This window comes from Ictidomys tridecemlineatus, chromosome 2 (assembly GCF_052094955.1).
Source record: "Ictidomys tridecemlineatus isolate mIctTri1 chromosome 2, mIctTri1.hap1, whole genome shotgun sequence".
Classification (NCBI taxonomy): domain Eukaryota; kingdom Metazoa; phylum Chordata; class Mammalia; order Rodentia; family Sciuridae; genus Ictidomys; species Ictidomys tridecemlineatus.
In genome coordinates this window covers 146,434,525-146,457,648 of record NC_135478.1, presented here as the reverse complement: position 1 = coordinate 146,457,648, position 23,124 = coordinate 146,434,525, and the positions used below count along the sequence as shown (strand labels likewise).

General features: G+C 40.2%; 1 non-coding gene across 1 annotated transcript; it reads right to left on the bottom strand.

Annotated features, from left to right (window-relative positions):
* Positions 1-21,583: 21,583 nt before the first annotated feature.
* On the bottom strand, positions 21,584-21,686 carry LOC120892088 (U6 spliceosomal RNA). Its single transcript, XR_005736751.1, has one exon. It is a non-coding gene; the product is annotated as a U6 spliceosomal RNA (small nuclear RNA).
* Between the last annotated feature and the right edge of the window lie 1,438 nt (positions 21,687-23,124).

Below are 23,124 nucleotides of genomic sequence, written 5' to 3'. Positions count from 1 at the left end.
AGTAGCAAGCTAAGCCCCCACTCAAGAAGAATGGATTTGGCATTTGAATTGTCTTTCTCCTTCCACCTTTTTTCCATCCAAGCCCCTAGCCTACTGGACTGCAAAGTCCCCATTCTGTGCAGGTCTCCTTCCTCAGTTTGCTGTCCCACGTGACAGTCATCTCTGAAAACATCCTTATCCACACACCCAGAGGTCTTTTAATCTAGACATCTCTCAATCCAATCAAATCCACAATCCATAATCCCACATCTGTGTCTCTGGCTCCTGCCCCCATCCTGAATCCATGTGTTCTCTTGCTGGGGACCCTTGGATGTACTGTGAGCATTCCAATGTAGATATCACCAAAGTAGTTCATCCTCCTCCTTTCCTTGCTTCTCAACTGTTGTCTACTCAGCATGCACTTGCTGAATTGATGATGACACAAACCAAGAGCCCATACCAGGAACTCAGGACACACTCCTGTCACTCATCTTCACATCCCATCGTATTCAGGATTATGGGTTCACTACAGAGTGTCTCTAGTCTCTTCTCCTCTTCAAACCACCTCACAGGCTTAGGCCTTCACAAATCTCAACTCAGGAAAAATGGTCTTCTAATGATACCCCTGTTTCCATGTCTCTGTTCTCTCCCCTTCATCTTCCTAGAATGAAATCATCCATGAAACCTTCTTACTTTAAAAGCTTCAATGCCAGAATTTTTGTTTTTAAGGCTGGATAGTTCTTCATTGTTATATACTCTGTATTTCCTGTCATTTGCAGCAACACGGATGAAACTAGAAAACCTCATGCTAAGGGAAATAAGCCAAGCACAGAAAGACAAACACAGCATAATCTCAGGCATATGTGGAATCCAAAAAGTTGAACCTACAGAAAGAGAAGAGTGGAAGTGTGTGTACCAGAGGCTGGGTCTGACAGAAAGAGAAAGATGTTGGCTAAAGGGTACAGTATTCAGTTGGACTGGAAGAGAAAGTTCTAGTGAGTACTGCACAGTGACTATCATTAGTAATATTGTGTTATATATTTCAAAAATTACTAAAAGTAGCCTCTAAATGTTCTCACCACAAAGAAATGATAAATATATGAGGCCAGAGTATGTTAATTAGACTGATTTAATCGTTCCATGATGCCTACATGCATACACATCACATTTTACCCCATAAATACATGCAATTATAATTTGTCAATTAAAACTAAATAAAAAACTTTTTTTAAAGTGTCAGTGATTTCTTGAAAACATTCCATGACTCTTGTCCACTTCCTATAACCCCTGTGGACAAGTTGACAAATAATCTCCTCTTTGCTCCCATTGTATCCTTTTTTTAAAAATTGGTTCCTTTTAGTTATACACAAATGCAAAATCCATTTTGATATAATCATATAAGCATGGGAAAACTTCTCCCCAATGTAAAACTTAGAGCAATGTAACATGTTCCTTTTTAGTGAAATAATTTCAAATATGCAGAAAGGAACAAAACCCAAAATCCAACATAACAAATACCCACCATACAAACTGGAAAAAAAAATCTTTGATGGATTGATTTCAGTGCTTCTTTCAAAGAGATATTAGCCATGATAAAAGTAGTTGGGACCCCTCTGTGCACTCTTCTTTCATGGGAGACTTTGCTGTTGAAATTTGTGATAGATTTTCTCTTGTAGCTCTTGCACTTGACTGCTGGTTTCTCATGAACAGCTTCTCTCTCTTTCATTCCTGAATCCCCAGCACTTGCTAAGTGCTTAATGCAGAAAGAGATTGAGTAATGTTGGCCAAAGACATGCAAAAAGGAATCAATTCACACCCACTACTCTTGTGGACCATTCTTCACCACTTTAGTATATAATTTCTTCAAATTATCCCTGATTAATGTAATATGCTTGTAGAGGAAGCATGTTGTCCAAATGTGTTAACTTCAATGGGTGTTTCTCTACTTTGCACATTGGAATCAAAGTGCTAATATGTGGATTCTACCCCCAGAAAATTTTGATGCCATGGGTGAGGTACCTCCTAGGCACTGGGTTGTGACAAGCTCCCGACAAGCAACCACAGCTAAGAGCCTCTCTTACTTCTACACACCTGTAGCATCATCATCACCATCATTAGTACCATTAGCAATTGATGAGCACTGAACACATGCTTTGCATGTAGATTATCTTATTTGTTTCTCACCACAACCAAAATATTATTATCCCCATTTTATAGACCAAGAAAGAAACAATGAAGCAGTTAAGTAGCTTGCCTGAAGTCAAATAGCTAATTAAGTACCAGGTGAGGAATCCATTTAGTTTATTTTTTTCCTGCAGAGAGGCCTTCTTAAACTTCCTCTAGAGTAGTGTTCTCATGCAGTGCTCAGAGAATTTCAGTTCTGAAGGAAGAGCCTCATGTAAGGATGGTGCCTGGGGCCTGATCTCTTCCCACCAGCTTCCACCATGATGGTAATCCATCCCTGACCTTGGCTGTCACTCTTACCAAGCCTGGGATGAATAGAAACTCAAACACCTAAAGGAGGTAATTGAAGTCTAGCAATACTAGAGCTCTCCGAGACCCTGAGCTTTAATGGCTAATCCTCTTTCTTTTTAAGTCCTTTGCAGGAACTGGTCATAAACTCCTTACCTGAGTGACTGCCAGAGACTTGGGAAGCTGAGTCTTGCTTGCTGTTCCCACCACACCCTCTTTGATTATAGGAATTATTCCTCTCAACCATGTTTTTGTTTGTTTGTTTGTTTTGCTACCAGGGATTGAACTCAGGGGCACTTAACCACTGAGCCACATCCCCAGCCATTTATTTTATTTTGAGACAGGGTCTCACTGAGTTGCTTGGGGTCTTGCTAAGTTGCTGAGGCTGGCTTTGAACTCTTTATCCCCCTGCCTCGGCCTCCTGAGCAGCTGGGATTACAGGTGTGCCCCACCACATGGGGCTTCATTTACATTCTTTAGCACCATTTCCACCCTCTCTTCTCAGGCTGCCTACTTTTTCCATTGCTCTCTGTCTCTCTTCTTTTACTGGATCGCCATGGTAACGACCAGTGCACCCAAAACGTGGAAGACGTACACCATTACACCACACTGCTGCCCCTTCTTGTTTTTAAATATAAATAATAGAATTTTATTTTAATTTAAAAGTATATTAGTATACATTTGCATAGCCATGCTTAGGGCAAGGGCTGGAAGCACATCCATCACGTTTAACCCTGATTAATTGTAGGTGGTAACATTAGGTGTCATTTATCTCCTTCGGTACTCTCCCACATTTCACATGGCTGCCTCTTTCATCTCCTGCTATTTTTAAGCAAGCAAAGGAGGAAACTACGCACCATATTTTCTCTTTACACTGATTTCTTTATGAGCATCATGCACATGCTCTGGACAATAGTGTTTGAGCAGTGGGATTTTCCTGGAGGAGAAATCAATTTGCAGCACCTTGGAATCACAGGACACAATGGTTTGAAGAGATCTGGAACATCACCTAACCCAAGGGTGCCACCATACAGAAGAACTCAAAATTGGAATTTGTGGTTCTGTGCCAGCAGATAGGCAGTGGAGGGTAAGGAAACCATTGTCAACTTTTGAGAAATTGGTACTCTGTGGGATGCAGTCTGTTCCTGCCACTGTGTAGAAGATATTAATGAAAGAGCCTGAAGGAGCAGTGGACATATAGCTCTAGGGAAGAGGGGGCCATGGACTATGTGTAGCATGGTGTTAAGAGAAGGAGAAGATCTCAAGGAAGAAATGGCCATTTGCAAGCAGAAAAGAAAGGATATACATTTAAGAAATGTGAGACATGATGAGTCGGTCAAGGGACCCTTCCTTGATACCTAAGTACTAAGAAAACAGTTGAATAACAAAGACCTAAAGCAGCTCAGGGTGAAAAATCCGACTAACAGTGTGGTGCCCAATAACACCTTTCTGATGGATGAACAGGTTCAGGGAAAATCCTCTGAAAGGAGTAGATATTCTCCAAAGTAGACAGCACGATTAACCCTGGTCATGAGGACTATGGGGTAAGAAAGCAAAGAAATAAACTTTAATTTATTTCTCTAAAAGAACTATGGTGGATGAGATTGTTGACTTACAGAATCAACTGGAAGCCGATAGATAAGAAAACTGCTACTTCTTGGAAAGAGATTATTTGAGACTTATAATAACCTGGGGCCCCATATTTTGGAAGTAGGAGATAGGCTGTGAAAGCCATCTATGCTCTGGGGTGCTCCCCAACACTCACTCACATTTGACCACAGAAAACAATGAAAGAGGATGGAACTTCTAGAGGGTGGAAACCAAAGGCCCTGGGGAACCCTGGACCTGATATTGACTGGACGCTGCTATGTGTCTCACAATCTTCTATTACCAGAAGGTGTTGGTGGTTTCCCTGTCACTCATGGATAGTAGTTGTGTGTAGAGAAGCTAACTCGCCCTTTCAGTTCATAGCTCTATGGGTTACGTGAGCCTCGCTCCATCTTGGTGGAGGTAGTATACACAGCACACTACCTAGACACCCTGCACTTTGAGCTGGATGCAATGATTAGATGGAATTTAAGAACACCCTTGTAGAGGTGTTAGCTGTTCTACGTGCCTGTGAGAGTGGACTGTTGCAGAGACGTTTTCTATTTACCAGATATTCATTTATCTCCTGGTATTGTAAGCCCCCAAGGTCTTCTGGCTTGTTCTGAATAGTGAGCTGTGATCAGACATATGTTTGTCCCCTGTGGACTAAAGCACTCAGAAGCTGTGTTGTGAGCCACCAGCTCCCTTTCTCTGGCTGTGAAACTAGAAGCCACTTATGGTGAATGCCACTATGCTATGTAATCATAGCATAGAAAGTCTGTTGTTGAGTTGCCATATGAAGAAGAGGTTCTTAGAGAGTGACCCAAACTGCACTGGAGTTTGTGTGAGTTAAAACCTTTTTTGTCTTAATGAGGTTTGGGTTTTATTTGTTATTGCAGCCTCACCTAGCCTAGCCTAATTAATATAAAGGCTTTAACTTCTTTTTTTAATATTTATTTTTTTAGTTTTAAGTGGATACAATATATTTTACATTTATATGGTGCTAAAGATCAAATTCAGTACTTCAAGCATGCCAGGCAAGCACTCTGCCACTGAGCCCACAGCCCTAGCCCCTAAAGTCTTTAACTTCTGGTGTGTTGTTCTGTTACCTGTTTGACTATGAGGCCCAATGAGCTGTAGCCAATCACTTCATTAATCTCACCAGACAGATGGTGTAACCTTGAAATGCCACTGAGAAAAATCATTAAACAAGCAATAGAAATAAATGTTCACTACTCCCCAGGGCCCAAGACATAAGTATTAGTAGGTGAGCTCTCTTCCATTCATTCATGGCACAATGGTGATTGAGTTTTGATCTTAACCCAAACATATATGGGCATTAAAGTTATGATGCCCAATTGAGGCAAGGTCCCTGATCTCATGTCTCACAGAGATGACATCCTAGTGAAATAACCAAGGAAACAAAAAGAATAAATAAGGTCACCTCAGAGAGTGGGTAAGTGTTAATGACATGATCAGAGCAATGTGAAAGAGAGTGAGTGGGCAGTCAGGGGAGGTCTCTGTGGAAGTAAGAGTTCAGTTAATACACCAATAACAGACACCAGCTATGCTGGAAGTGAAACTTGAAGATAGAGGGATGGGCAGCTGCGAAGCAAGGAGGTGAATAAGTTCTTATTTGATGTGTTGGTCTTTCCATTCTGGATTGGCCAGAACATCAGAAGTGAAGCATAAAGAGAATGAAGTCTGAAAAGTAGAGAGAGATCTTCTAAGGTCTTATAAGACATCACAAATTGATTGGATTTAATTTCCAAGGCAGTGGGAAGCCATTCAATGCTTTTTAAGGAGGGAAGTTATAAGATTTGATAAGAGACTGGTTGGTTAGATGCTGGAGCTCTGAAGGAGGTGGTAAGCAGGCATGGATTCTGGAGAAACAACAATTGCAGATGGTTGGAGATTGTAAGTAAAAACAAGACAGAAAGGGATCGTGAACAACTTCTGGGTTTTCAGTTTGAGTAATTGGATAAGCTGTGCCCTTTACTGAGATGACAATATCAAAAATTCTAAGTTTGACAATTTATCATCTATCTCAACATAATGAAGAGGGGGTCAAAGTTTCCCATCACAAAGAAATGCTAATTACTCTATTTAATCATTATACATTGCATATGCATATTGAATTATCACACTGCATTTCATCAATAGATGCAATTATTCTGTGTCAATTCAAACACACACACACACACACACACACACACACACACATATAATTCTAAATTGGAGGTGCCTGGTAGGCGCTCACATCCCTCCAGAGGGAAGCAGGTGGAGCTTCACAGCAAGGTTAGGCCTAAGGATATAAATTTTGGGCCCATCCGTTTATAAATGTTATTTAAAGCCACAGAGCTGAATGAGATCACTGAGGGAGAGAGTGTAAATACAGAAGAGGTCCTAGGACTGGGGCCTTGGATCCACCATCGATCTGGAGGTCAGCAAGAGGAGAAGCCGCTCTTCCAGAATAGTGAGACCTTTTCCACTCTAAAGGCTGTTTGCTTTTTAAAAGATGCCCTAAGACATATAGATTTTTCCACATATCTTAGTCATAAATGTTACAACAAAGTCTCCTGTGAGTTTTAAGTCACATGTGTCACTGTGGGGAAGCAGCTGTGGTACAGTAGAAAAATGCACGCGGCCGAGACTCAGAAAACCCTGAAAGCTTTCAGCCACCACTCAGTAGTGATATGACAAACCTAAGTCACAGCCTTTCCTCCTCTGCCATGAATGGGAACATGCTTTGTGCACTCCACAGCCACACGGTTTATTTAGTAACCACTAGCCACATGTGACCTTTTAAATTGAAGTTAAAATATTCAATTAAAAATTCAGGTCTTCAAGGCTAAGGAGACATGGTGACTAGATGCCATGCAGGATCCTGCAAAGAAAATAGCAGTGATGCAAAAACTGGTGACGTCTCATTAAAGTCTGTAGGTTAGTTAATAGAATTGTGGCCAGGTTAATTTCTTCCTTAATTTGTCTTAACAAATGTAACAGAGTTCTGTAAGATGTTCACATCAAGGGAAGCTGGGTAAAGGGTAGATGGAACTTTCTATTACTTGAGCACTGTAAAAAGTGAATGAAAATTTAGTTTCTCAGTCATACTCGTCATTCAAGTGCCCATCCATCACCAGGACACTGTTGATGTGGACTATTTTCATCATAACCGAAAGTTTAGTTGGACAGCGTTTTCCACGGTGTTAGAAAAATACATGGTTTTAATACATAAATCATTGACCACAACACCATACCTCAAAGCTATCTGTATGGGAGAAATTTAGTGACTTCAGTTAATCCATCAAAATCGTGTCTAGAAATGAAAATCCAGTCTGATTTCCCATGCCCTAACCAACCATGTTATTTTACTCTAACCACTACTCTAGGGCTTTTCTCCTGTTCTTCAAAATGGGACGGCTCAACTGAATGATTTGGAAGGCATTGTTTCCCTCTGACATCTTATGGATCTGGAGCAAATAATACTATGGAAAAGAAGGCTCATTATCTCAGCAGTGCACAGAGAAGATACCCATATGGAAAAATATTAAGTGTGTGAGTTGAGGAAGTGTGTAAGCCTTCCATCCATGTGACAAAATACCTAACTTAAAGAGGGAGAGTTTTATTTTGGCTCAAGAGACTACAGTCTATGTTCGGCTGACTCCATTGTTATGGACCTGTAGTGAGGCAGAGAAGGCATGGCGGGCACAGCTGGGTGTTTGGGAAACAGAGAAAGAGAGAGAGAGAGAGAGAGAGAGAGAGAGAGAGAGAGAGAGAGAGAGAGAGAGAGAGAGAGAGAGGAGAGAGAGAGAGAGAGAAAGGAGAGGAGAGGAGCAGCAGCAGGGGGAAAGCCCCTGTGACCTACTTTCTCTAACTAAGCCCCCCTCCTACAGTTTCTACCTCCTCCCAATAATGCCATCAAATTATGAATCCAGCAAAGGATTAATTCACTGATGAAGTTAGAGCCCTCATGATCCAAATTCCAGAAGGTTCCACCTCTGAGCACTGCTGCACTGGGAACCAAGTCTTTAATACATCAACATTTGCAAGATATTACAGATTCAAACCTTAATTGGAAGATGGCAGCAGTTCCCCACCATGACTGGCTCTCCTGGGGCCAGGCTGTTCAGCCCTAATATGGATGCGCATTGTACAAAAGACCCAGCCTCCTTGTCAGTGAGGAGCTGTACACACAGGGATTTAATGAATAGACTATAGGGAAGAACACATAGGAAGTTATATTTTGGGGATGGGGGCAGATACCAGGAATTGAACTCAGGGCACTCAACCACTGAATCCCATCCCAGCCCTATTTTGAATTTTATTTAGAGACTGGGTCTCACTGAGTTGCTTAACACCTCACTTTTTGCTGAAGCTGGCTTTGAACCCACTATCCTCCTGCCTCAGCCTCCTGAGCTGCTGGGATTACAGGCATGCACCACAACGCCTGGCAGGAAATAATCTTTTCTAGTGCTAGAAGCATTTAATTTTATGCTAATATTTTGTTCATGACTATCAGTTTGTTCAAGTTACATAATTCAGGTCAGACTACAAAGAGATTTAGAAAACATGATTGACCAGGGACATTAGTGACTATTGAGTTTTCTCTCCTTCATACCACATCATTAATAAGAATCTGCTGTCCTAAAAGCACTTTCTTTTTTTTTTTTTTTTTTTATTTTTTTATTTTTTTTTATTGGTTGTTCAAAACATTACAGAGCTCAAGACATATCATCTTTCATACAATCGACTCAATTGGGTTTTGAACTCCCCAAATACATAATACAGACTCACTTCTGTTACATACTCACATTTTTACATAATGGCATATTAGTGACTGTTGTATTCTGCTACCTTTCCTATCCCCTACTATCCCCCCTCCCCTCCCCTCCCCTCCCAACATCCCTCTCTACCTCCTCTGCTGTTGTTCAATTCTCTCCCCTTTTTTCCTCCCCACCCCCTTGCCCCTCATAACCTCTTATTATTTTGTCTATCACTGAAGGTCTCCTACCATTTCCATATGTTTTCCCTTCTCTCTTCCTTTCTCTCCCCCCATTCGTCTTAGCACTTTCTATCTCAGACACTTAAGATGGAGCATCAACACTAACCTATTAATTTCCACCATGCTTGTAGACATTAAGATATGCTCTTTTCCCATCTGCTACTTATAAGGAAGACAGTAAAGAATATCTCATTGTGCAGAGGAAGATAATTTGGAAGAAGAATTTGCTTAAATGGAAAGTTTCTTTCCTACCAGATCACCCTGAAATACAGATCAGATTTAATTTTTCAGTTTTTCCTCAGGTTAATAATGGTTAAGTATAAATGAAATTCTGATCACTGTTTCTTTGCTTGTTCTTTATAAAGTATACATCAGTTACCATTTTTAGTTAAAAACTAATGAAACTTTTTGGGGGGCAAACCTAAGCTAAAGGGATCCTGACACTACAGAGCTACAAGGAGCTCCTGCCTCAGCCTCCGGAGCCACTAGGATTACAGGCTGTGCCAATGCACCTGGCTAATTGTTCTTGATTGTACTGTTGTACCCTATGGGTATCTGGAACCTAAATTCTTGTCTGTAATTTAGTAGCTGATGCTTATAAACTGGATTTTGTAACAATCCTCCAGGGTTTTAAAAAAAAAACCACTCCTTTCATCCTTTTTAAGCTTAATAGAAGGCAATATTGTTTCTCTTTATTATAATATTTGAGTTATTTTAACAGAAAACTGGGCAATTAAAAAAAAAAGAAGAAGAAGAAGAGTGGTTCCATTTCTTTCTTCATCTCCATTGTTCTTACAGTCCTTTCCATCTCTTCTTAGAAATGATCAGTTGAATTTGTCAAAAGCACAGCAACCATGGAACTGCATGCTGTTTTATATATCTTGAGATTAACCGTGTCATCCTAAGAAAGATGCAAACATTCATTGCATTCCAGAGAGAAAGAAAGGGATGAGATTCTAAGACAATCACTGAGCATTGCTGCATACTTTTGAGGGAAGAGTTCCCAGGAATATTATCTAGAAAAGACCTAGGCAGCAGGAATGACTGTGAATTCCCCCTCCCAGGAGTCAAGGAACTGCAGATGACATGGCTAGCAAGGTTCCATATTCTAACAATGCAGAGACCATAACAAGGATGTGATGTGCTACGCAGAGATAATCCCCTTTCCTGTTCTGAGATATCTTCTGCATCTATTTGAAAAAAACATGCCTTTGAGCCAGGCATGGTGCATCCCTGAAAACCCAGCTATTTGGGAGACTGAGACAGGAGGATTACAAGTTCGAGGCCGGCCTGGGCAGCTTAGCAAGACCCTGTCTTAAAATAAAATTTAAATGGGGATGGGAATGTAACTTGGAGGTATAGCATCCCAGAGTTTAATACCCATCACTTTAAAAAAGAAAAAAGAAGAAAGAAATGCTTGAGAATAAGAAAATGAGTTGGCATTTTAAAAAATTTTTTAAAAAAACTTTTTAGTTGTAGTTGGACACAATACCCTTATTTTATTTATCCATTTTTATGTGGTGTTGAGGATCGAACTCAGTGCCTCACATGTGCTAGGCAAGCGCTCTACTGCTGAGCCACAACCCCAGCCCCTAGTTGGTGTTTTTGAGTTTGAAATTTTCCTTATGGCAAATACTGCAAACCTATCAGATAACACCTTGGCAAGGATTACAGTTGCCTAGCCCGGCTCAACTCTGCCCCAGGAACCTAATAAAGTCTGAGGGAGACCCCGAGAGAAGGGTTTGGACATGAGGAAACTGATCTTAGCCCAGATCAGCCTGTCTACCCTAGGTGACTATCACAATCAAGAGAAGACTGGGCACTGTGGGCAGTGAGGCATAAAAGGCAAGATGAGACCAGAGGAATGATGATAGTTAATAAGATCATTAACGATCTTAATAGTTAGGAGGAGCAAGGCAGGAGCAAGGCAGCAGTGGGTAGGAACAGATCATTAACAGATCTGAACAGACCCAACACTGGTGACTTTAGACATCACCCTGAAATCCAAAGAGCCATGGGAATCCATGGCTGAGCATTGCTGGTAGGATGTGGAGCCTGGAGGAGAGAGCATGGGAGAGAAATTGGATGACACTAGGTAGAAATTCAGGTAGGTTCAATTTAGACTCTAGAATAAGGTCCTATAAAAGATAAATGATTTCTGTCTTCTATGATCTTAATCCTTGTTGCTCAATTTGCTAGATAAAAGGAAGCTTACAAGGTACAAATGTGATTCCTGGTCAAATGCTCCAAAATAAATAAATAAATAAAATTAATTCACAAAATAGCCTTATTGTGCTATTTCTAACTATGATTAACAGATCTCTGCACCATTTTCAACCAACACATTGAACTCTACCCTTCTCAATAACGTTTTCTTCACTTATTAAAATTAATTTTCTTTAATTCTAACATTGTCAATGGGGAAGAAACTCACCTGCCTTTTGCCTTTTACATGCATCAGCTCTGCTCCAAGAAGCTTTATAATGAAAGGCTCTGCGTCTGGTTAATTCAAATGAGCCCACGGGCCAAGTTCATTGCTAGCATTGACAAAACTAAATGAAACCATCCGTTTTATGAGAGAAGCACAGAGGCACTGAGTACCTTCCTATCCTCTCTGAAGCTGCCTGAGAAAATAAAAAATGTTTCTGCGACAGACACATTTAATGTGCATTTATTTGACTAAAGCTATTCAAAGGATAAAAGTATTCATCTTAATTTCCTGTAGCACTGGTGGAGCATTAGTAGATAAATCTAAAGGAGACAATAGGGATAGAGGGACAGGAGACAGAACAAAGAAGGACAGGAGGGAATGAGCCATCTACAACCTGGTCCCTGGTGTGCTGTCAGACCTGCATAGAGGCCCAGAGCAGGGGAGTGAGCCTGTAACCTCAATGGATCGGGAAGCTGGGGCAGGAGGATTGTGAGTTCAAAGCCAGTCTTGGCAACTTAGTGAGGCACTTAGCAACTCAGAGAGGCCCTATCTCTAAATAAAATACAAAATAGGGCTGGGGATGTGGCTCAGGGGCACTGGTCCACTGAGCCACATCCCCAGTTACCTCCCCTACCACATACCCGCCAAAAAAAAAGAACTGCCTAGAGTTTATGCCCCTGTGGTTCATTTCTCATGGAAAAAAAACAAGGGAGACTGAATGAGGATTTGTGAAAGAGTGGAGAAAAGGAGACAAGAGAAAATGCACTGTCCCCATTTGTGGGTGCCTCTCTCTGCCCCTGAAGTCCTTTATCCAAACTACAGAGAGAGAAAGCAGGAAAACCAGAATGCCACAATGTGGTCTGTGTTTCCTGTGATGTTTGCCTTCCTTTTAGTTAGTATTTAATATTTTCTTAATCCGCACAGCCTTTTGTCTGACAACCTGGAACATTTCCCAATATTTTCATTATTATTTCCTTCCCTGCTAATGATGTTTCTGGAACAGAGGCATGCTCTTGCAATGGGTTTTCTTCATTAACAGAGAGAACACTGGGTTTGATTTATCTGCAAAACCCCTGGGATGACTTTTGTGCTTAGATGTCAAAGAATCTCTCCATCTCCTTCTAAACCATTAATTTTATCATTATGGAAATAGCTTCCATAATGGATAAAACATTGTCAACTGGGTTTGACAGACTATTAAAACACTTCTGAAGATTTGTAAGCTTGGGCTCCTGCCTCTTGGGACTTACTTAAAACATACACACCCGTATTTATATTCTCTCTAGAATGTCGGTGGAAGACAACTTCGCGATAAGGTGGTTGTAGTGTGCACAGACAGTGATCAAGAATCATTTCCCTGAAGTCCTGGCCAAGTCGCATTATTATTCATGAAATGGGCTAGCCATTCATCTTTCTTATTAGCCAGGAAATAAAACTTTGCCATAGACAAGAGGAGGACCACCTAGTAAAGGCATAGCTTCCCCTGAATCTTGGATATCTATTTTTGTAATTAAGCAGTTTTATTTTGAGGTCATTGTGTATTTACATGTGGTTGTGAGAAATAATAGAGACCTCTTTTGCCCAGTGCCTGGTCAGCCCCAATAGTACCATTTAACTGTAGCTCAATATTTCAACCAGATTATTGACAATGATGCACAGCATCAAGCTCATTGTAATTTCCCATTACTTATACTCATTCACGTGTGTGTGTGTGTGCGTTATATTCCATGCAATTTTATCATGTGCATAAAGTTGTGTGTTCACCACCCCAGTCAAGCTGCAGAACAGTTCTAGCACCAAAAGGATCCCTCATGTTGGTCTTTTATAACCATGCCTACTGCTCTCCTCTCCCCTACAACATGGGTATATTTTTTTCCCTTGAGCTTTTTTGAACTTTGATGTATAAAAAAGAGAAGTAGAATTATAAAAATTTTTTATCTTTAATAAAAGCATCTGAGGTTTTTTTTTTTTAAGACATTCCCTTTTAATGGATGCAACCAGGTGATAGATACAGCCTGAGCTTGATTTCCTAGATTCCAGTGCCCATTCACCTCCCAGCTGGGCACCTTTGTGCAGATCACAGTCTGCACATATGTATGATGTGGCTTCACTGAAGGCAATAAGAGCCATTGTCCGTGAGCTTTGTTTATTGGAAACTCCAGTTTTAACTGCAATTCCCATGGAAATTATCAATCAAGAAGTTGTTCCCAGTCTCAGGGGTATCTTGAAAGTTGTGAATGATGGCATCCAAAATACATGTTTAGCTTCTGCTTGGGACTTGAACAGTATCATTCTCTGAAATAACCCACTTTATACTTAAATAAATATGGACCGCAAGAATGTCCAAAATTTTTTTAAAGAAATATAGCAAATCAGCTCCAATTTCCATCTTTTATTACAAGCTGAGATTTTTTAAAAAATATAAACTCCCAGGCTGACACTTCCATCTGCTACTGTAGGCATGTTTGCCTGGCTGATATGAAATGCCAGCAAGTGAGTTTTCAAAGCCAGCCCAGTGGCTCAATAAAATATGGTCTTCTTGTCACCCTTAGTGCTTAAATCATTTGCTGTCAAACTGGGTGGCTTTCAGAGCTGACATTTACTGCTGTTTGCTGCAAAAGAGATTACAGACTCAAGGAGAGGGTCAGAACTGTCTTAGTACTGCCAACTAAGAGAACAAAGCTTTGGTACATTTTTTGCAACTCTGTTGCTGCCCTATGGTTCCTTAAGACAGATGTGTTTTAAGCAATGGATTTTCAATGAGACACTCATGAAGTGTTTACCCAGTGGTTCCCAACAGCCTCATGCATACATACACACACACTCAAACTCGTGCAAATAAACATTAAAAGAGCCTTTACTTCCCTCTCCCCATCCCCATGTCTCACTCTCTCTCACTTATTTTCTCTTTCCAAAGTCTCTCAGTTAGATCTAACATGCATAGGCCTTCCAACATGAGGAATTCTTATCATAATAGGAATGAATTTCCAAAAGCTTGCAAAGATTTCATTCAGCAAAGAGGTACCAAGTTCCTTCTGTGTTTATGGCAGGATGACAGTTGCTTCAGTTGGGCACCAAAATGAATCTCTTCCCTTAAAAAGGAGAAAACTGATATTTAATGAACACTTCCATGTGTCAAGCATTTTGTACTTGTCATTTCTTGCTACTCTCATGAGGACTTTCTGAGGTAGGTCCTATGATTTTCTACATCAGGACACAGAAGTCCAGTCAGATCAAGCAGGTGGCCCACACTCACACAGCTAGGAAGAGTTAAGACTGAGATTCACACATGCTGTATCTGATTCTGAAGTCCGTATTTTTCTCTATCCACATCATTTCAGGAGCTTTCAAAGAAAGGGACAACAGAATTATAGCAATATGAAAATGTGAGTCTACCTAAAACTGTAATACGAAGAGACTTTAGTAAACTGTATAAGAAATGTCAATTTGAGGGCTTCAACATGCAGTTAGTGTAGTGGACACTGAGACAATCCCCTTTCAATGAAGGACATGTTTTAGCTGCAGGGAGCACGGGCTTGTACCACTTTCAGCTGGTAGCTCCTTCAAGAACTCATTCCTTCTGCAGAAAGTGACCTTGTCTAAGGCCATGCCCCATCCTGAGATGTGCACATCCACTGACCAATTGACATGGAAGTGAAAGGCGTGACCATCTTGGCTTACTTGCAACACCTTCTAAGGACCACTCTGGCTCCAAAACTCCTAGGCTTGGGTTGAATCTGTCATTCATTGCAGTTTCTGCTCTTACCCTCCCTTCCATAAGGTTGACCCAGAGGGCTCCTTAGTAATCATCCTGTATGTTAAACTCCATCCAGACATTGTTTTCCAGAGAACCTGACCCATGACCCTTGAGTAGGTCTTAAAATTCTTTACAAGAAAGATGGTGCATAAAAGTAGGTCTTAGGCAATGAGAAATTTTTCAACAGAACAGCCAGGTAGTCCAAGGAAGTTTTTGAGTAGAGAATTCACAAGGACCAGGCTGTGCCTTAGAAAAATGGTGTGATCCCATCATGAGGCTAAATGTTGAGGATGGAAGCAAAAACCTGGTGGTCATTGAAGAGATAGTGCTTCAGATCACTTCCAAGGGCAGAAGGTTAGGTTTTCTGGTAGAAAACTTAAGTTTGGATTCTGGCTCCATCACTGCTAGCTGAGGGTCTTCAGGGAGTCACGTCATTCCTCCAAACCTCGGGTTCTTCCTCTGTCAACTAAGTGCGGAATGTCTGAGAGCTCACAAAGCATACACACACACACACACACACACACACACACATACACACACACACACACACACACACACATCTGTAAATTTCAAAACAAATGCAAGTGCCAGCTGTAGAGATAAAGGCTGGCCTACAGCAGGGCTTAGCAAAATACAACCTTCCCCCAAATTCCCTCATCATGTTTTTTTTGCACATAAGTTTTTATTGAAACATAGCTACAAGGACAGAAAGGAGCAGTTGCTATGGAGACCATATGCATCCCCCCCCCATGCCCTATCCCCCACCACCAAAGCCTGGAGTGCCTACATCTGGCCCTTCACATAGAAAGTAATTGCTGACCTTGAATATCATCATGGAAGTAAAAGGAGGGGAATAATATAAAGACGAGACAGATAACATGGATAAGACCCAGCAACTGGCTGGGTGCAGTGGTCACACCCTTAATCCTAGTGGCTCTGGTGGCTGAGGCAGGAGGATCCCAAATTCAAGGCCAGCTTCAGCCATACATAAGCGAGACCCTAAGCAACTTCGCAAGACTCTGTCTCCAAATAAAATTAAAAAGGGCTGGGGATGTGGCTCAGTGGTTAAGGGCCCCTGGGTTCAATCCCTGATACCAAAACAAAACAAAACAAAAACAGAAACCACTTGAAATTAGGAGATGACGTGACAAGAAGGACCAATAACCTCCAAGTTCCTAGCCTAGGTCCCAGTGAAAGTGGTGTTATTATCAACTGTACTAAATAAATTAGGAGGAATTGATTCACTTAACGATTGATTTAATTCAGGACTTTTTGAGTGTGATGTGCTGGAAAAAATGTTCAACAGGAGAATGCAAATGCAGATCTGGCAGTTTGGCAAGAGCTAAAGATGAAGTTTTGGTTTTTGGAACAGTGTGCACAGATGTGAGAAAAACAAAGGAAGCGTGGTGGTTCTGTGGTTAGTATAATTTTGATTTGAATCTCCCAATTTAAAATTATTGGATTGAGTTCTGTCTTATACTAGAGCATTATCTAAGAGCTCAATGTTTAAAATCGGAGGATTTGAGTTAGACTTTGCTGATTAGTATCACATTAAGTAGAAAATGAGATAAAGATAATACGTTTTTATTGTGTCTAGGAAGGAAATATTTTAGAACCTGGCAAAGACTCCTGCAGGGGAGGCCATTTGACTGTGCTGCTGACCACTGGGCAACATCTTGAAAACCAGTGGTAAATTGTCATACACAGCATGTCCCAAGTCATGGAGGTCTCCTGAGTTTTTAAATGGTTTTCTACTAAATAAATAAATAAATAGGATTTGAAAAAACAATTTTGGAGAAAACCAGATTAAAGAAATTTCAGGCTTTCTTTCTTGTAGAACTTCTCAGTGACTTTGATATGTTAACTATTACTGAGATCTCCAAGAGGTGGAACCAGTAAGGAGATAAAAAAAAAAAAATACGTCTTAAAGCAGTAACTTGTCCAGGGATAAATAGCTATTATGAAGCAAAGCCAGGAATCAGATTCAGAAGCTGTGCTTCAGAGCTCTCAGTAATTACTCTCCTAATAATGATGATGATGAGGGATGATGATGGTGTGGTAGTAAAAACTGTCATTACTGTCAACCAGTCCCTTGGTACTTGATGTCCCTTGAAAGCCTATAGTAATTCTTAGTCCAATGAATTAGTCACCTGGTGTCAAAATAACGTTGTGTCAATCACAAAAGCTCAGTGGTATACAATAATAAGTATTTATGCTATGAATGCATCTGCACCTTGGCTAGAGTAGCACTGCTGATTGCATTGGGGTCTGGCTCCAGACTGCAGGTTCAGATTGGGTCTGCTCTATGGAGTGTTCATCTTTATGGACCAGTTGTAGTTAGCGTCCTCGTGGTGGAAGCAGAGTGCCTCCATTTGAATCATGCCTGCTCATATTGGTTGGCCAAAGCAGGTCACATGGCTGAAACCAAGTAAGGCAGGCAGGAATGTCGACTCTACCTTTAGTGGGAGAAAAAAAAATGCAGCCATGTAGCGAAATCCCTGGATACAAGAAAAGGCAATGGAATGGAACCAATTATTCAATCTATTATGACCCATGAGGAGAACTTTGTGTGGTAGTGTGTAATAAAAGTTTTAATCTGTTCTGATAAATAATCTATTGAACCCTGGCATCATAAATGAAAGTCCAGTCACTGCAGTGGGGAAAATAAAATTATATAAATCTTATTCCTACTCATTCAGAATTTGCTCAAGTCTGGGTTAAATAAGGTACTTGCTCTTGGAATAGCTCTAAAGGTTTAGTAAATAAACTGATAAATAGTCAACAAGTTCCTTTGTGTTCCCTTTGCTCAAGCATCAGGATGCGTTGACTAGGCCTCTCTGCATCTCTGGCTGCTACACTTGGGAACATTGGGCCCTGAGGTGCAAGTGACACTCAAGTCTTGGAAGAGCTGGGTATGCCCAGCTTGAGTGGGACAAGCATCAGGACCACCTGAGCTCAAAGTTGGGGAAGTTTTCAGATAAAAGGGTGACCAGAGGAAAACTGTCAAAATGAAGGAGAAATGAGGAGGCTCAGGAAGTAGAACCTGAAGAGATTCCTCAGGAGAAATGAGGGGACAGAGGAAGAGCTTTTTGTGATGATCTTGTGGCCTAAATCTTAAAGGAGAGGAAATCCTGGATCACATCTCCCTAAAAAAGGCTGGAGTTGCAGCTCAATGAAGACTGTCACTGGGTTCAATCCCCAGTATTGCAAAAACCAGGCTTTCTTTGTGTCTTCTTTAGGGGAATCTCTCCCATCCCCAAGATTAGAAATTCATTTTCTTCATTGTCTCCTAAAAATCTAAAGCTTTGATTCGTGCATTTAAATTTATATTCTATTAAAAGGGATGCTTTTTTCTGCCTGTGATGTGAGGTAGGGATTCAATTTAACTTTTCTCCATGTGGATACCTTATTATCTCAATGTATTTAATGACAGTGAGACCCCCACCCACCTGTCTCCTTGATCATCTACAGTGACCCCTCTTCCAACCACCCAGTTACCTCACAGAGGGAGATAGTGCTGGATTCTCTGCTCTCATGCATTGATGAGGATTTTTCTCATATCATGTTATTTAGTCTGACTTTATAATAAACCCTTAATACTTGACAGGGCTTCTTTGTAACTGGGTACCAACTAGATTTTAAGGAAGATTTAATAAATATAATAGAGAGAAAAGATGTTAAGGATTTGGGCCCATTGTTTATTCACAGATAACCATTATTTGGCTTCTGCTCCTTAAGACTGGTCTCAGGTAATGTCGTTGGACAAGCCTGCTCATTATTCTTTGTGCTGGTTACATTCCATTGTCAGGCAAGGGAATTGAGTCATTTTAAACACAAGTCATTCAGGTTTCCCAGGGAGTCAGATGAAAGCAGTAAAATTTGACTTTTCTGCTTTTGTTTCAAGACATCAGCCGAGATATTTTGCAAAAGCCATCAACGCACTAGAAAAACAGAGCACCACTAAAATGGTACTCTGTGCCTATCCTCAAGGATCTGTGATGCCAGCATGGCTTCCACGTTATTTACACAGAGCTTTATGTTTAAAAAGCCAAGACAAGGTGACCGGATGAATGGGGGGCTTTCTCAGGGGGCTCTTAGGGACTCTGCTATAAACTCTCTTAGCCCTCACACATTTTACAACTCATTCTGTATAAACAGCACAAATCTTTTTGCGCATTTTCCATGCACTGAATGTTAAATAAATTCTATTCAGTGGTGACACTGACTCCTTAGGCTGTTTATTTGGACTTCCTCAGTGGAATAGACTCATACAAACCAAATAATCTTTTAAATGTGGTGCCCAGGACATATTGTAAGTCATGCTTATGAATGGAGTTTTATATTTTCTATGAAGGATCAAAAAAAAAAAAAAGAACCCCAGAGAATGTACACACACAGGACTCACAGTTCAGCCCAAGTGCATAAAGAGCAGCCCTGGGCATGGTCAATATACACCTGTATGAATATAAATTTGAAAGCATGTTGAAAATTAGCTAACAAAGAATTAATAAAGTTGCAAAGAATTGACTATATATACATTTTTAAAATATTTCTACTTTAAAGTTTCATTTTATTTTGTCTTGTTTCTTTTATTAATGCATTATAGTTATACATAATAATTGGGTTCATTTTTAATAAAGATCATACATATATGGAATTTCATTTGTTTCATTTCAGTTCTCAGTGGCTCCTCCCCCATCTTTCCTCCTCCCTCCTCCGTTCTCCTTTCTCTGCTCTACTGGTTTACCTGTCACTCATCAATTTATTTTTTATTGGTGTTTTATAGATACCCGTAAAGGTGGAATTCACTGTGGTATAGTTGCACATGCACGTACCATAATTTTATTAGATTCATTCTGAATTTCCTCCCCTTTCTGGTTTCTCCTCCCTCCTTCTCCATCTCTTTCTACTTCATTGTTCCCTATGTCTTTAGGATATCCAATCCACCCCCCCTTTCCCATATTGTGTCTTACCTTCTACATATTAGAGAAAACATTTGACCTTGATGTTCTGAGTCTTGCTTATTTTACTTAGCCTACTGTTGTCTGGTTCCATCCATTTCCCAGTAAATGCCATTATTTCGTTTTGCTTTATGGCTGAGTAAAACTCTATTGTGTATATACACCATATTTTCTTGATCCATTCACCTATTGATGGACTTCCAGCTTGATTCCACAAGTTGGTTATTGTGAATTGTGCAGCTATAAACATTGAAGAGCTGTATTGCTATAGTATGTTGATTTTAGATCTTTTGGATAAATACCAAGGAGTGGGATAGCTGAATCATATGGAGGTTCTATTCCTAGTTTTTTGAGGAACCTTCAGACTGCTTTCCAAAGTACTTGTATTCATTTGCAATCCCACCAACAATGTACAAGGGTGCCTTTTCCCCCACATCCTTGCCAGCATTATTATTATTTGTATTCTTGATAAATGCTATTCTGGCTGGAGCAGGATGAAATCTTAGTGTAGTTTTGATTTGCATTTCCCTGATTACTAGAGATATTGAACATTTTTTTCATACATTTGTTGACCATTAGAGAAATGTCTGGTTCTTTTGTCCATTTATTGATTGGGTTATTTGTTTTTGTGGTGCTGAGCTTTTTGAATCCTTTATATATTCTGGATATTAATCCCCTGTCAGAGGAGCAGCTGGTAAAGATTTTTTCCCATTCTGTGGACTCTCTCTTCACACTATTAATCATCTCCTTTGCTGTGCGGAAGCTTTTTTAATTTGATGCATCCCACTCATTGATTCTGGTTTTATTTCTTGTACTTTGGGGGTCTTGTTAAGCAAGTAGGTGCCTGCACCTGTGTGATGAAGAGCTGATCCTATTTTTTTTTTCTAGCAGTTGCAAAATTGCTGGTCTAATTCCTAAATATTTGATCCACTTTGATTCAACTTTTGTGCAGGGTGAGACACAGAATTATAGCTTTATTTTTTTTTTTAACACATGAATAGTCTGTTTTCCCTGCACCATTTGTTGAAAAGGTTATCTTTTTCCAACATATATTTTGGGCAACTCTCAAGTATCCCATATCAAGATGGCTGTAAATATGTGGGTTTGTCTTCTGTTCTGTTCCATTGGTCTCCATGTTTATTTAGGTGTCAAGACCATGCTGTTTTTCTTACTGTAGCTCTGTAGTATAATTTGAGATAGGATCTTGTGAAGTTTCCTGCATCATTGTTCTTGCTCAGGATTGTTTTGGCTATTCTGAGTCTTTTCTTCTTCCAAATGAATTTTATGACTGATTTTTCTAATTCTGTAAAGAATGTCATTGGTATTTTGATGGGATTACATTAAATCTGTATAGTGATTTTGGTAATATGGCCACTGACAATATTAATTCTGCTTATCCACAACATTTCATGGATTTGCACATTATTCTCGTGCCGGGGCCATGCTAACCTTTTGTGTATTGTTCCAATATTAGTATATGCTGCACAAGTGAACATGGAAATATGTATTTTAATGTCACTTACTGGAGAGAACATATTCATGATTTGAGAGAGGGGATCAATAATTTACTAAGGAGAAATTGGACAGAAATAACTTAAAAGGAATACAGGAAAGAAATACATCCAGGCAAGAAAAATTATGTAATGAAAAGCAAGCAGAATTGAAACCAATAGTCAAAAGATGTTAAAATCATAGGGGATGATTGTTCAGCAATTTTGGTCTGAGCAGGAACAATATGCCTCTATAACAGCACTATTAGTATGTGCTGAAGAAGGGAATAATGGACACAATCAAGGGGAAAAGTGAGAAAAAGAATTTTGAGTTTTGTCAAAGTTGTAGATAAGGAATAATACAAATCCATTCTCAAAAGCATGTATTGGGTGCTCCCAGCTTCCCCACTTCCCTACCTAGCTGCCCAGGCTCCCATAGGCTCACCTCCTTCTCTACTGTAAAACATTTCAGGTCATACCTCTCCTGGTGCCTGTAATCTAGGAAAACCTCCTCACTCAACAGTCTACCAGAATACACAAACTCCTCATTTAGGCCACAACTGACCTCAGCAACTTAAAAGGATATTTTACCAAAAGAAAAAAGTTACATTTGTATTCACATACCATATAAAAACATCTATAAATGTGTATACACATGTATATGAGTATATATATATAAATGCAAATGAACACTGCAATAGATAAATAATGGTGATATCATAATCGAAATTTTCAGTGTCATTTAGAATTCTGATATTAATAGTATTGCAAACTTTACTGAATAAGAATACAGGACACCAAAGTAAAAATAACTTGCCAGGTGCAGTGGCAGATGCCTGTAATCCTAGCAGCAGGGGAGGCTGAGGCAGGAGGATTGTGAGCTCAAAGCCAACCTCAGCAACTTAATGAGACCCTGTCTCAAAATAGTAAAAGGGCTGGGAATGTGGCTCAGTGGTTAAGCAACCCCAAGTTAAATCTCTAGTATCAAAATAAAATAAATAAAAACAAATAACCTGCAGATAAACCAACTAAGAGTTATTAGTGTGAGTATGCCTGGATGCAATATTCAGGACATGTTAATACTTAAAAATTGTTCACTATTTAAAATTCAAATTTAACTGGGCATTTTATTTTGGCAAGCTGGTTAGAGGCACTTTTATGGGTGGCTTGAATAAAATGGGGCATTTTTGCCCTCCCCAAAAGAAAGACTTCAGAAAGCCTTGAAAATCTGTGACATGTCCTCACCAGAGTTCTTTCTAAAGATTCCCTTTCCTCCCCTCTCTCCCGCAGATTCCACTTACCTTGGCTGCTTCCCAAACCTCTCCTCTCTCCTGGCCTCCAGCAGCAACACACCAGCAGGGCTGGATCTCTCCACATCCCTGTCCTCTCTCCTGCCTTCCTCCAGCCTCTGGGATCCTTTGCTTCACCCATCCCATGTTCCA